The sequence below is a fragment of the Equus quagga genome, chromosome 8 (assembly GCF_021613505.1).
Source record: "Equus quagga isolate Etosha38 chromosome 8, UCLA_HA_Equagga_1.0, whole genome shotgun sequence".
NCBI lineage: Eukaryota > Metazoa > Chordata > Mammalia > Perissodactyla > Equidae > Equus > Equus quagga.
In genome coordinates, this window is record NC_060274.1 from 127,734,862 (window position 1) to 127,747,477 (window position 12,616).

The following is a 12,616-nucleotide window of genomic DNA, read 5'->3' on the forward strand; positions in this document are numbered from 1 at the left end:
TCCCTTGGGGGCCTGGTCCCCAGACCAGAGAGGCGCTGAGCCCCGTGCCGCCCCACCAGGGCAGCTCTGCTTCCACCTGATTTCTTGAGCTTCTGTGCAGAATTCGCTTGATTGTTTTGAGAAAGTTTTTCCCTTCCTTTTTTTTTTTTTTAAAGTTGTTGGAGAACATTAGGAGTCGTTGAGAAGTTTCAGGCAGAGGAGTGTGTGTGTGTCCACAGAAAGAGGATGTGGGGGGCAGGGAGGGGTCAGGAGAAAGGAGGGACACTTTAGACGTTGAGCGTTTGAAGAGTTCAGGAGAAAAGGTCCGGTGTGCAACCGGGTGAAAGGCTGAGGGCTCTGCACAAGGGTCTAGGCTGGACATGGAGGTTGAACCCAGAGGCATTTGTGTTTTTTTTATTAAACAGAATTCTTTAAAATTTTTGTTCTGGCCAAAAAACAAAAGCAAAAGATAATGTAACAAAGACCCACGTACCCCTTATCCAGAATGAACCAGTGTTGACATGATTCCATCTTGTAAAGGGTAAACACACGTGTCCATCGGCATGGGTGTCAGCCCCGTCTCCATCTCCCGTCCTGCTTCTCTGTCGCTTGTCTCCCTGCCCTGGTCGGTGTCTCCTCTGTCCAGTCCGTGTTGTATCCTTACCTTCCAGATACGAGCCCACAGTCATGATACGTGGCATTGTTTTGTGAGTTTAAACACTTCCAAAGTGATACCATACTGCAAATAGTTTTCTGCATTGTTGTTTTAAAAAACCCTCAGTAGTGTGATTTTCAGACTCATCAGTGTTGATACAGATCTGGATCAGAATTCTAATATGTGAATCTGCAACAATTTTTTTTCACCTGGGCATTTTCCAGTTTTCTCCATTACCCAGATAGTGCAGTAACTATCTCCTTGTCCACGTGTGCTAGTTTCTAAAGAGAAAATAATGAGAAATGGGGTCGTTTCGTCTTTCAGGTGTGCACCCCTTCAGCTGTATCGGGTGTTGCCAGGTTGCTCTTCCCGGTGCCTGCACTGACTTGAGTGCCTGTTGCAGTGGATGGGAGCATCTGTTTCCGCACCTCCTTGACAAATGGATGTTGTTAGACTTCAGTTTCTGTCAGTCTAATGAATGTAAAATGAGGTCTCATTTTAGAAATTTGCATTTCTCTGATTACTGGGAAGATGGAGTACCTTTCATTGCCTGTTCATGTCTTTGCACATTTTTCTAACACATCTTTTGTCTTTTTTATGGAGTTATAAGAACTTGTGTACTCTGAATACTAATTCGTGGCAAATATCTTCTATTCTGACATCTTTTTTAAGTGATTTCTTTAAATCTAGAAACTTAAAATTTTGATATAGTCAAAATTTTGTAATATATTCCTATTTTAAAAAATGCATTTCTACTCCAAAGTCATAAAAACTTTGTGTTTTCTTCTAAGAAAATTTGAAGTGTTTTTGAATGTATTGTGAGAGAGATAGTTAATTTTGTTTTCCAAATGGAAGGCCAGTTGTCCCAGCACCATTTATTGAAGAGTGCATTCCAATTTGACATGCCTCTTCAATCATATTGAGGTACTGTATATGGTTGGGAATATTTGTGGTGTTTTAATTTTGTTTCATTCATGTGTTTGTCTATCTCTGTTCCAGATTTGCACTATCTTAAGTACTATTGCAGTAGTCCCACCTTATCTGCAGAGGATATGTTCCAAAACCCCCAGGAGGTCCTGAGACCACAGATAGTTCCGAAATCTACGTATACTGTTTTTTCCCATATATACACACCTGTGATAAAGTTTACTTTATAAATTAGGCACAGTAGAGGATTAGTGGCACTTTGGGGCCATTATTAAGTAAAATTAGGGTTACTTGAACACAAGCACTGTGATACCTTGACAGTTGATCTAATAACCAAGAAGGATGCTAAGTGACTAATGGGCATGTAGCATATACAGTGTGGATACGCTGGACAAGGGGTGATTCATGTCCAGGGTGGGACAGCAAGGCATGGAATGAGATTTCATCCTGCCACTCAGAATGCCACGAAATTTAAAACTGATTGTTTATTTCTGAAAATTTCCGTTTAATGTTTTTGCACCCGGTTGACTGCAGGTAACTGACATTGCAGAAGGTGGAGCCTTGGATGAGGGGGGCCTGCTCTATGTTAGCATGTGGCTCGAGATCTGGGATGGCCGATACCTCCTCCCTCCTCTTTCCTTCTCAGAACAACCTTGGCCACTCCTAGGCCCTTACTCTTTATTGTAAGTTTTAGAATCAGTTTAAGGTCCATGAAAAATTATAATGGGGTTTTGATTAAAGACACATTCAATTTATAGATGAATTTGGGAAAAATTTGACGTCTTCATGAATTGTTTTCCTTTCCATGAATACGATAATGTGTTTTATTGTTTATTCATGTCTCTTACGTTTTAGTGGTGTTTTGTAATATTCTTCAAAAAGCTCACACACTCCTTTTGCTAGATTTGTTTTTAGGTACCTTTATGTTTTTGATGCTCTTGTGAATTTTTTTAAATTACATTTTCTAATTAATAGTTGCTAGCATGTGGGAATGCTAGTGAGTTTTTAAAGTTGTTTTTGAATCCAACAAACTTGCTGACCTCTCAGTTTTGTTGTAATAGTCTGCAGATTCTCTTAAGTTTTCTATGGAGACTATTGTATTAACTGCAAATAATGGTTATTTTGTCTCTTCCAATCCCGGTTCTTCATAACTTTTTCTTGGTCTTTTTGCACTGGCTGGAACTTCTACTGCAGTGACTAGAACTGGAGGGAGCAGGTGCTTATCTCTCTGACTTTAAAGAGAATGGTGTTACTGTTTCTCTAGTGATTGCTCTAGGTTTTTGTGGAAATGCTTTTTTCAGGTTAACACAGTGCTCTTCTGTTCCTAGTTTACTAAGAGTTTTTTTTTTTATTGAGTTATTGATAGGTTACAATCTTGTGAAATTTCAGTTGTACATTAACGTTTGTCAGTCGTGTTGTAGGTGCACCACTTCACCCTTTGTGCCCATCCCCCACCCCACCTTTCCCCTGGTATCCACTAAACTGCTCTTAGTCCATAATTTTAAATTCCTCATATGAGTGGAGTCATACACAGATTGTCCTTCTCTCGCTGGCTTATTTCACTTAACATAATTCAAAGAGTTTTTTTTTTTTTTTTTTAAATGATGAATGGATATTGACCTTTAGGGCGCTCTGTGTATCTATTGAGATGATCATATGGTTTTGGACATTTAAACTCCTAATATAATGAATTACATTAATATACTTTCAAATATTGAACAGTCATTTATTTCATTCTTGAGGTAAACCCTACTTGGTTATGAGATATCAAGTACATGCTGAATTGTATTTTCAAGTTTTGAGGGGGGGATTTTTTACATCAGTGTTCAAAAGTGGATTGGTCTATAATTTTCCTTTTTTGTACTGTTTTTGTCTGGTTTGTATATCAAAATTGTACTGGCTTTCTAAAATGAGTTTGTTAGCTTGCTTTTTCTCTTCTCTGGAACAGTTTATATAAGATAGGAATTATTCCTTGAATGTTTAGTAAAATATATGACCTTTTTTTTTTTTTTTACTGAGGAAGATTCACCCTGAGCTAACATCTATGCCAGTCTTTGTCTGTTTTTTAGTATGTGGGCTGCCAACACAGCATGGCTGCTAACAGGGGTGTAGGTCCGCGCCCAGGAACTAAACCCGGTCCATTGAAGTGCAGTGAGCGAACTTAACCACTTGGCCAGGGGGCTGGCCCTATACTGGATATTTTTATTTTAAAAATTAACATTATCTGTCAACTGCTATAACAAGTGTTCTTAACATACAGAATTTATATCTAAATCTTTATGCATGCTCTTCCTTAGATATGCTCTCCCTGATAGTCTTCTTTAGCTTGCCCTCAGGTGAATTTTTAGCATTTGGAAAATACCCTGTCTCTTCTGTTGCACACATTTCTGTACCCATACAATTTTTTTTTTAATCTGTAGAATATTTACATTGTTCTTTATTACGTTTAATCTTGTTATTTTTGATTCATAATTACAGCTAATGGAAATGTTTTATTTTTTAGTTTGTTTATTTACAAACTATATTCATCTTTAAACTATTTTATTTTGAAATAATGATAGATTTACAGGAAGTTGGAAAGACAGTTTAGTGAGGTCCTATGCACCCTTCTTCCTGCTTCCTCCAGAGGTCACATCTTATACAGTTATAGTACAATGTCAAAACCAGGAAGCTGACATTGGTGCAGTGTGCACGTGCAGTTCTGTGTCGTTTTGTCCCATGTGTGGATTCCTGCAACCATGGCTGCAATTGAGGTTAGAACTGTTTCATCACCACAGAGATCTCTCCCATGCTGTTTTCTTATAATTACACTTACTCATCTCCCCTGCCCCATTCCTACCCTCTGGCAGCTACTAACCTAGTTCCATCTCCGTAATTTTGTTATTTTGAGAATGTTATATGAATGGAATCATACAGTATGTACCCTTTTGAGATTGTCTTTTTCATTCAGCATAATGCTCTTGAGATCCATCCAAATTGTTGCATGTGTCAATAGACTGTGCCTTTTTATTGCTGACTAGTATTCCAGTGTGTGGATGTACCGTAGTTTGTTTAAACATTCATCTGTTGAGGAACATCTTAGTTATTTCCAATTTTCAGCTGTTAAAAATGAAGCTGCTATAAACAGTTGTGTACAGGTTTTTGTGTGGATGTAATTTTCAATTCTCTGGGTAACTACTGTGTAGTGCAGTTGCTAGGTTTAGTATTTTGAGGAAATTCCCATAATGGCTGTACTATTTTGCATTCTCACCGGCTGTGTAGGATAAAGCCAGTTGTACCACATCCTTGCCAGCATTTGGTAATGTCACTTTTTAATTTTAGATGTTTTAATAAGTATGTAGTGACGTCTCAGCGTGGTCTTAATTCTCATTTCCTTAATGGCCAGTGATGTTAAACATCTTTTCGTGTGCTTATTTGCCGTCTGCATATCCTGTTCCGTGAAACGTCTCTTCATTTCTTCTGCTCATTTTCTAATTGGATTGTTTGTGTTTTGCTGTTAAGTTTTTAGAGTTCTTTATGTATAGTAGATAAGAGTCCTTTGTCAGGTATGTGGTTTGCAAACAATTTCTCCCAGTGTGTAGCTTGTCTTTCATCTTCACAGGGTCTTTTACAGAGCAACAATTTGAACTTTTGATGAACCAGCTTTTTGATTCATGGATTTTTCTGTTTTAAATTTTATTGATTTCTTCTCTTTATTTCTTTCCTTTTTCTTGTTTTGGGTTTGTTTTGCTCTTTTTTTTGGGTTCTTAAGGTGAGAACTTAGGTTATTGATTTGAGACTTTTTCTCTTTTCTAAAGTATGCATTTAGCGTTAAAATTTTTCCTGTTAGCACTGTTTTAGCTGTGTCCCATACATTATGATATTCTCTATTCTCATTGTCATCCTGTTCATGTAGATTTTAGTTTCCCTGAGACTTCCTCTTTGATCCATGGATTTTTTAGAACTATGTTGTTTAGTTTCTAAGTGTTTGGGTGGATTTTCTCGTTATCTTTCTGTTACTGATTTCTGGGTCAATCCCATTGTAGTCAGAAAGCACACTCTGTGTGACTTCAGTTCTTTTAAACTTTTTGAGGTTGGTTTTATGGCCCAGTATAAGGCTTATTGGTTGCATGGATGCTTGAAAACAATGTGCATTCTGCTCTCGTTGGGTGGAGTGTTCTATACATGTTGATTAGATTCCGTAGTTAATGGTGTTGTTGAGTTCTTCTGTGTCTTTGCTCATTTTCTGTTTATTTGTTGTTTTGATTGAGAGAGAGGTGTTGAAGTCTGCAGCTATAATTGTGGATTTGTCTTTTCTCCTGTCAGCTTCTGATTCACGTATTTTGCTGCTCTGTTCTTTGGTGCATACACATTTAGGATTGCTCTGTCTTCTCGATGGATTGACTTTTTATCATTATTTAGTGTCCCTCTCTATCAGTGGTAATTTTCCTTGCTATAAAGTTTACTTTTTCTGATGACGGTATAACCACCCATGCTTTCTTTAAGGTTTGCATAGAATATCTTTTTCCATCTTTCTACTTTCAGCCATCGTATGTCATTACATTTGAAGAGAGTTTCTTGTAGACAGCGTAGAGTTCAGTCATTTTTTTTAATCCCCTCTGCCAATGTCTGTCTTTTAATTGTTATGTTTAGACCACTTATGTTTGTTGTAATTATTATTATTATTATTTTAAAGATTGGTATCTGAGCTAACAACTGTTACCAGTCTTCTTTTTTCTTTCCCTGGTTTTTCTCCCCAAATCCCTCTAGTACATAGTTGTATATTTTAGTGTGAGTCCTTCTAGCTGTGGCATGTGGGACGCCGCCTCAGCGTGGCCTGATAAGTGGTGGCATGTCCACGCCCAGGATCCAAACCGGTGAAACCCTAGGCTGCTGAAGCGGAGCGCTCGAACCCCACCGTTCAACCATGGGCCAGCCCTGTTTATTGTAATTATTGGTCAGTGCTTTTTCTGTTTGTTCTGTTTTTTATTTCTTTGTCTTGTTTTACCTAACTTCCCGTGGATTACTTGAGCATGTTTTAGAATTTCATTTTGATTCATCTGTGGTGTTTTTGGATACATGTATGTATAGCTTTTTAAGTGGTTGCTCTAGCTATCACGTTAAAAAAACATAACTTCTTAGTCTGCTGGTGTCAACATTTTACCAGTTTCGGTGAAATATAGAAACCTTACCTCTCTTTATGTCCCTTTCCCCTCCCCTATTTCTGATATAATTGACTTTATTTCCTCTGCATATGTTGAGAAGCACATCAGTGTTATAATTTTTGTTTCAACTGCCAGACATAATTTAGAAAACTCAAGAGAAGCAAAGTAATTGTGATTACCCATTTTTTTTTTTTCTTTTGCCGAGAAGGATTAGCCCTGAGCTAACATCTGTTCCCAATCTTACACTTTTTTTCTCCCCAAAGCCCCAGTGCATGGTGGTGTATCGTAGTTGTGAGTCCTCCTAGCTCTGTGTGAGCTGCCACCACAACATGGCCACTGAGAGGTGGTGCCGTTCCACAACCGGGAAGCGAACCCAGGACTCCGAAGTGGTGAGCGCCCAACTCCAACCACTGGGCCGTCGTGGCTGGCCATGATTACCTGTATTTTTGCTCTTTCCATTGTTTGTTCTTCCTTCCTGATGTTCCAAGATTCCCTTTTTTTGTTTTTTTATCATTTCCTCCCTGTTTAGAGAACTTTCTTTAGCCCTTCTTTTAGAGTTGATATGCTGGTGAGAAATTCTGTTAGTTTTTGTTGTTCCGAGAACGTCTTGATTTGCTCTTTACTTTGAGGGATATATTTGCTGAATATGGGTTTCTGAGTGGCAGCTCTCTCAGCACTTGGTAGATGTGCCCTTTCCTTCTGGGCTGCCTGCTTTCTGAGGGAGATTTGCAGGAGGCTTTCAGAATTTTCCCCTTGGTCTTCAGTTTTTAGAAGTTTGACTGCAATGCATCTTGGCATGGATTTCTTTGGTTTTATCCTTTTTGGGGTTTGTTCAGTCTTGAATCTTTAGGTTTATTTATTTTTTTTTCCAAATTTGGCAAATTTTTAGTGAGTATTTCTTTGAATACTTTTTCAGCCCTGCCTCCCTTCTCTTCTCCTGGGACATGGAATGTATGAATGTTAGAGCTTTTGTGTAGACCCCACATGTCCTGGAGGCCCCATTCATTTGTTTTTCAGTCTGTTTTCTCTTTGTTGTTCAAGTTGGGTAATTTCTCTTGTTCTGTCTTCAAGTTCACTGATTATTTCCTCTTTTTCTGCTGCTGAGCCCATCCATTGAGATTTGTACTTTAGGTATTGTGTTTTTTAGTTCTGGAATTTCCATGTGGTTTTGTCTTTATATCTTCTGTCTTGGCTGTGACTTTGTGTTTCCTTCCTGAGACTGTCTTTTATTTTCCATTTGTTTCAAGTGTGTTTGTCATAGCTCATTGAAGCGTTTTATGATGGCTCCTGAAATCCTGTTTGGTAATTCTGTTATCTGTGTCATCTCAGTGTTGGCATCTGTGGATTATCTTTTATCATTTTAGTTGAGATGTTCCTGGTTCTTCCTATGGTGAGAGATTTTTTTTTTATTGAAAGCTGGATATTTTGGGTATTACATTATGAGATTCTGGATCTTATTTAAATCTTATGTTTTAGCAAGTCATTTCTTTTCTTTTTTTGGATTGCTTATTTTTAATTATTTTTTAATTGAGGTATAATTGACATACAATATTATGTTAGTTTCAGGTGTATGACATAATGATTCAATATTTGTATATATTGTGAAATGATGACCACCATAAGTCTAGTTAACATCCATCACCATACATAGTTAACAGAAATTTTTTTCTTGTGATGGGAACTTTTAAGATTTACTCTTTGCAACTTTCAAATACGTAATTCATTATTATTAACTATAGTTGCCATGCTGTACATTACATCCCTATAACTTATTTATTTTATAACTGGAAGTTTGTACCTTTTGACTCCTTTCACACATTTTGCCACACCCGACCCCCTCCCTCTGGTGACCACCAGTCTGTTCTCAGTATCTATGAGCTTGTTTTTCTTTCTTTTTAGATTCCACATATAAGTGAGATCATATGGTATTTGTCTTTCTCTGTTTGACTTATTTCATTTAGCTTAATGCCCTCAAGGTCCATTGATGGTGTCACAAATGGCAATATTTCTTTCTTTTTCATGGCTGAAGCAAGTCATTTTTGTTGTTGTTGTTGTTTGAGGAGTTAAATCTTTATTTTCCCCAATTATTTTATTGAAATCATAAAAGTTTGTAACATTGTGTAATTTTGGGTGTTCATTATTATTTATCAATTTATGTATAGACTGCCTTTTGCTCATCACCAGTAGTCTAATTTTTATCTGTCATCATACACATGTGCCCCTTTACCCCTTTTGCCCTTCCTCACCCCCTTGCCCTCTGGTGACCACTATTCTCTTCTCTTTATCCATGTGTTTGTTTATCTTCCACATATGAGTGAGATCATGCAGTATTTGTCTTTCCCTGTCGGGCTTATGTTGCTTAACATCATATCCTCAAGGTCCATCCATGTTGTTGCAAATAGGATGATTTTGTCCGTTTTTATGGCTGAGTAGTACTCCATTGTATATATGCACCACATCTTTATCCACTCATCAGTTGATGGGCACTTGGGTTGCTTCCACATCTTGGCTGTTGTAAATAATGCTGCAATGAACATAGGGGTGCATAAGTCTCTTTGGATTATTGATTTCAAGTTCTTTTGATAAATACTCAGTAGTGTGATAGCTAGATCATATGGTATTTCTATTTTTAATTTTTTGAGAAATCTCCATACTATTTTCCATAGTGGCTGCGCCAGTTTGCTTTCCCACCAGCAGTGTATGAGGGTTCCCTTTTCTCCACATCCTCTCCAACATTTGTTTTTTTTTTGTTTTGGTAATTATAGTCATTCTGATAGGTGTAAGGTGATATCTCATTGTAGTTTTGATTTGCATTTCCCTCATAATTAGTGATGTTGAACATCTTTTCATGTTCCTGTTGGCCATCTGTGTATCCCGTTTGGAGAAATGTCTGTTGATACCCTTTGCCCTTTTTTTGATCAGGTTGTTTGTCTTTTTGTCGTTGAGATATATGAGTTCTTGATATATTTTGGAAATTAACCCCTTGTCAGATATATGACTTGCAAATATTTCCTCCCTGTTGGTGGGTTGTCTTTTCGTTTTGTTCGTGGTTTCCTTTGTCTTGCAGAAGCTTTCAGACTGATCTGTATCATTGGGATACTGGTTGGGATTACATTGAATCTACAGATTGCTTTAGGTAATATGGACATTTTGACTATTGCAATCCAAAGCATGGAATATCTGAAGCAAGCCGTTTTTGATATGGCTCCAGCAGGGGAAGGGGGATGCCCCTTGTTAATGCCATGTTGAGGTCGGAGTTCTAGTTGTCCACTTGGCCTTTGTTGAAACTCAGTTGGGGAGGGGCTCCATGTTACTGCTGAGTGGGAGTGGGAGTTTAGGCTCCCCACTAGGCCCCTGCAGATAGCATCCTGGCTGGAAGGCGAGGGGCGCCTTGTTCTGCTGGTGGTGGTGGAAGTCCCGACTTTCTGCTAGACCTGCTCTGACAGAACCCCATCGTGGAAGCAGAGGGGCAGATTGTTTCTGCTGGGTGGGATGAGTCCTGGCTCCCCACAGGGTATCCACTGGCACCGAGGGTGGGGCTTTGTTTTTCTGTGGTGTTTGACTGGAGTCTGGTCATTGTTTTAAAGTTTTCTATCTTTTCAGGGTGCCCCTTTCATCTCCTTTGGCTGGAGATAGGCTTTTTGGGGGACCTTTTTTTGGGTGCTCATTGGTGTTCCTGGGTTCTTGGCTTCTCCAGGACCCAGTATAGGATATATGAGACAAAAAGAAAATCCAGAGAACTCACCACTGTGTTGTTCCTAGGGTCCTGAGGTCCCTAGTCAGTCTGCCATCTTCTCTTCACCTCTCAGCATCTTTTTATGTTCCTTTAATATATAAAGTCCAGGGATTCTAGCTGTACTTATTGAGAGGAATAGGGAAAAGTGTGTTTATTCCATCTTTCCAGAAGCAGAAGTCCAAATTTAATTTATATTGAGTAGGTAATATATTCATGTGATAGAAGAGTGAAATGGTAATAAACAATGAAAATTAACTTTGTCCCATCTACTTCCCCTCTTGGATGGCAACTGCTCTTTCTGATTTCTTTTGTATCCTTCCTTAGATATGCTCTGCATACACCAGCAAACATGCAGACACATGTTTTTACCCAAGCAGTGGCATACCGCAAGCACTGTTTTCCACCTCGCTTTTTTCCTCATACCACATCTTAGTGATCCGTCTAGGTTAATACAAGAAGAACTGCTTCGTTCTTTTTCATGGCTTCGTGATATCCCAGTTCATGGAGATGCCACATATATGTGGCCAGTTGGAAGGTTTAAATGTTGATTCTGTTATCTGTTATATTTATTGTCCTTTCCATCGTAGTGTCCTCCGTACATTTCTTGTCTTCTCTGTTTATACCTGACTCAGAGTTCTGTAGTGTGCTGTGGTGTGCTGGAGATAGCTGCTGGAGTGACATAGGTCATTATTCTGTGATGAGTCATGTAATCTGTGAATGCTGTTAGATAGTCATTGGTAGCTACCCTCTTAGACACGTCTCCATCAAGCTCGTAAGGACTGTTTGGACTACATTTTGTTTTTTGTAGGTATAAACAAAATATTTTGAATGTAAGCTCTCTGTATTCCTTTACTCTCTTTCCTGGACTCAGCTACTTCCTGTATAATAGTTAAAAGAAGTACACTTTATGGTTTTTTGTTATTTCTAAGGGCCACTAAAACATAGATCTACTGTGATTTGGGATCAGAGTACTTTGATCTACCTTTTTGGGAGGGATGAGGTTTACTTTGTTGTCATTTAAATTTTGTGGTAGTTTAGGGGCCGGCCCCATGACTGAGTGATTAAGTTTGCACACTGTGCTGCAGGGGGCCCAGTGTTTCGTTGGTTCAAATCCTGGGTGCGGACATGGCACCACTCGTCGAGCCACGCTGAGGTGGCATCCCATGTGCCATAGCTGGAAGGACCCACAACTAGAATACACAACTATGTACCTGGGGGCTTTGGGGAGAAAAAGGAAAAAAAAAAAATTTGTGGTAGTTTCATTCTCAATAAGTTTAGCATTTTTTTCTTTAAGGTGGTGATTTTTCTTTTGGTTAAATATATTGCCCTCAAATTCGTGGTAAATGTGAATGATGTCATAGATGGCAGAATCTTTTTGCCTTTGTCTCTTCACAATCTTTTATATTTGACTTGACAGTTTAATTCTAAATTCATCCATAATTAAGTTTGATCTTGCCTAGAGGATAGAATCTGTGACTTGTGCTGGCACACTGTGTCAGGATTTTTGAGGTCTGCTGCAAGCCATCTGTCCAAGGGCCCTTTGAAATACCTAGTTTGTGCGTCAGATGATCCTGTGTGGTGTGGTCAGTTTTCAGAGGTGGGTTAATTTATTTCTACAGATTGCTTTGGTAAGTTATGGCCCACCAGACTTTTCTGTCCCTATTCTCAGCCTCATGGCCCCTGACACGCTCACTGCTCCTGACTCGGACGCTCTCTCTAGGCTCGGTCCCCAGCATTTCCACGTCACACCTGCTTCCTCAGTCCTGCAGAAATTTTGTCCTTTAGGGTTTGTGCCACCTTTTGTAGCCTGCAAACTTCAACACTAAATGTGGCAGTGAGTTGAAGTGAGAAAAGGATGTCCGTCCTGCATCTTTTTCTTTTCACCTCTTCAGCCTGTTAGTTCAAGATGCCTTTCTGGGAAAAAGGATTCAAATTCACTCTTATACCATTGTTGCCATTCTTCATTTGGGTTAAACAGGGATTTCAGATAATTTACTTTTAAAAATAATTGTACGTGTTTACTAATTTGTTTTGGAATAAGTTTGATGAAGGTGAGTTTATGGGAACTCAGAGTGTGACCAGGAGTTAGGAATTTAAATGGAAACTTGAATCTTCGTGAAGCTTTCTACGTTTCATTAGATGTTGAATTCTGGAGTGAAGTTTTATATGATTATT

The 12,616-nt window shown here is 38.7% G+C and overlaps 1 protein-coding gene across 3 annotated transcripts in view; it reads left to right on the top strand.

The window, feature by feature from the left end:
* ACTR3B (actin related protein 3B) overlaps nucleotides 1-12,616 on the top strand; it is an 80,931-nt gene that overhangs the window by 21,252 nt on the left and 47,063 nt on the right. The gene's annotated exons all lie outside the window — the stretch shown is intronic.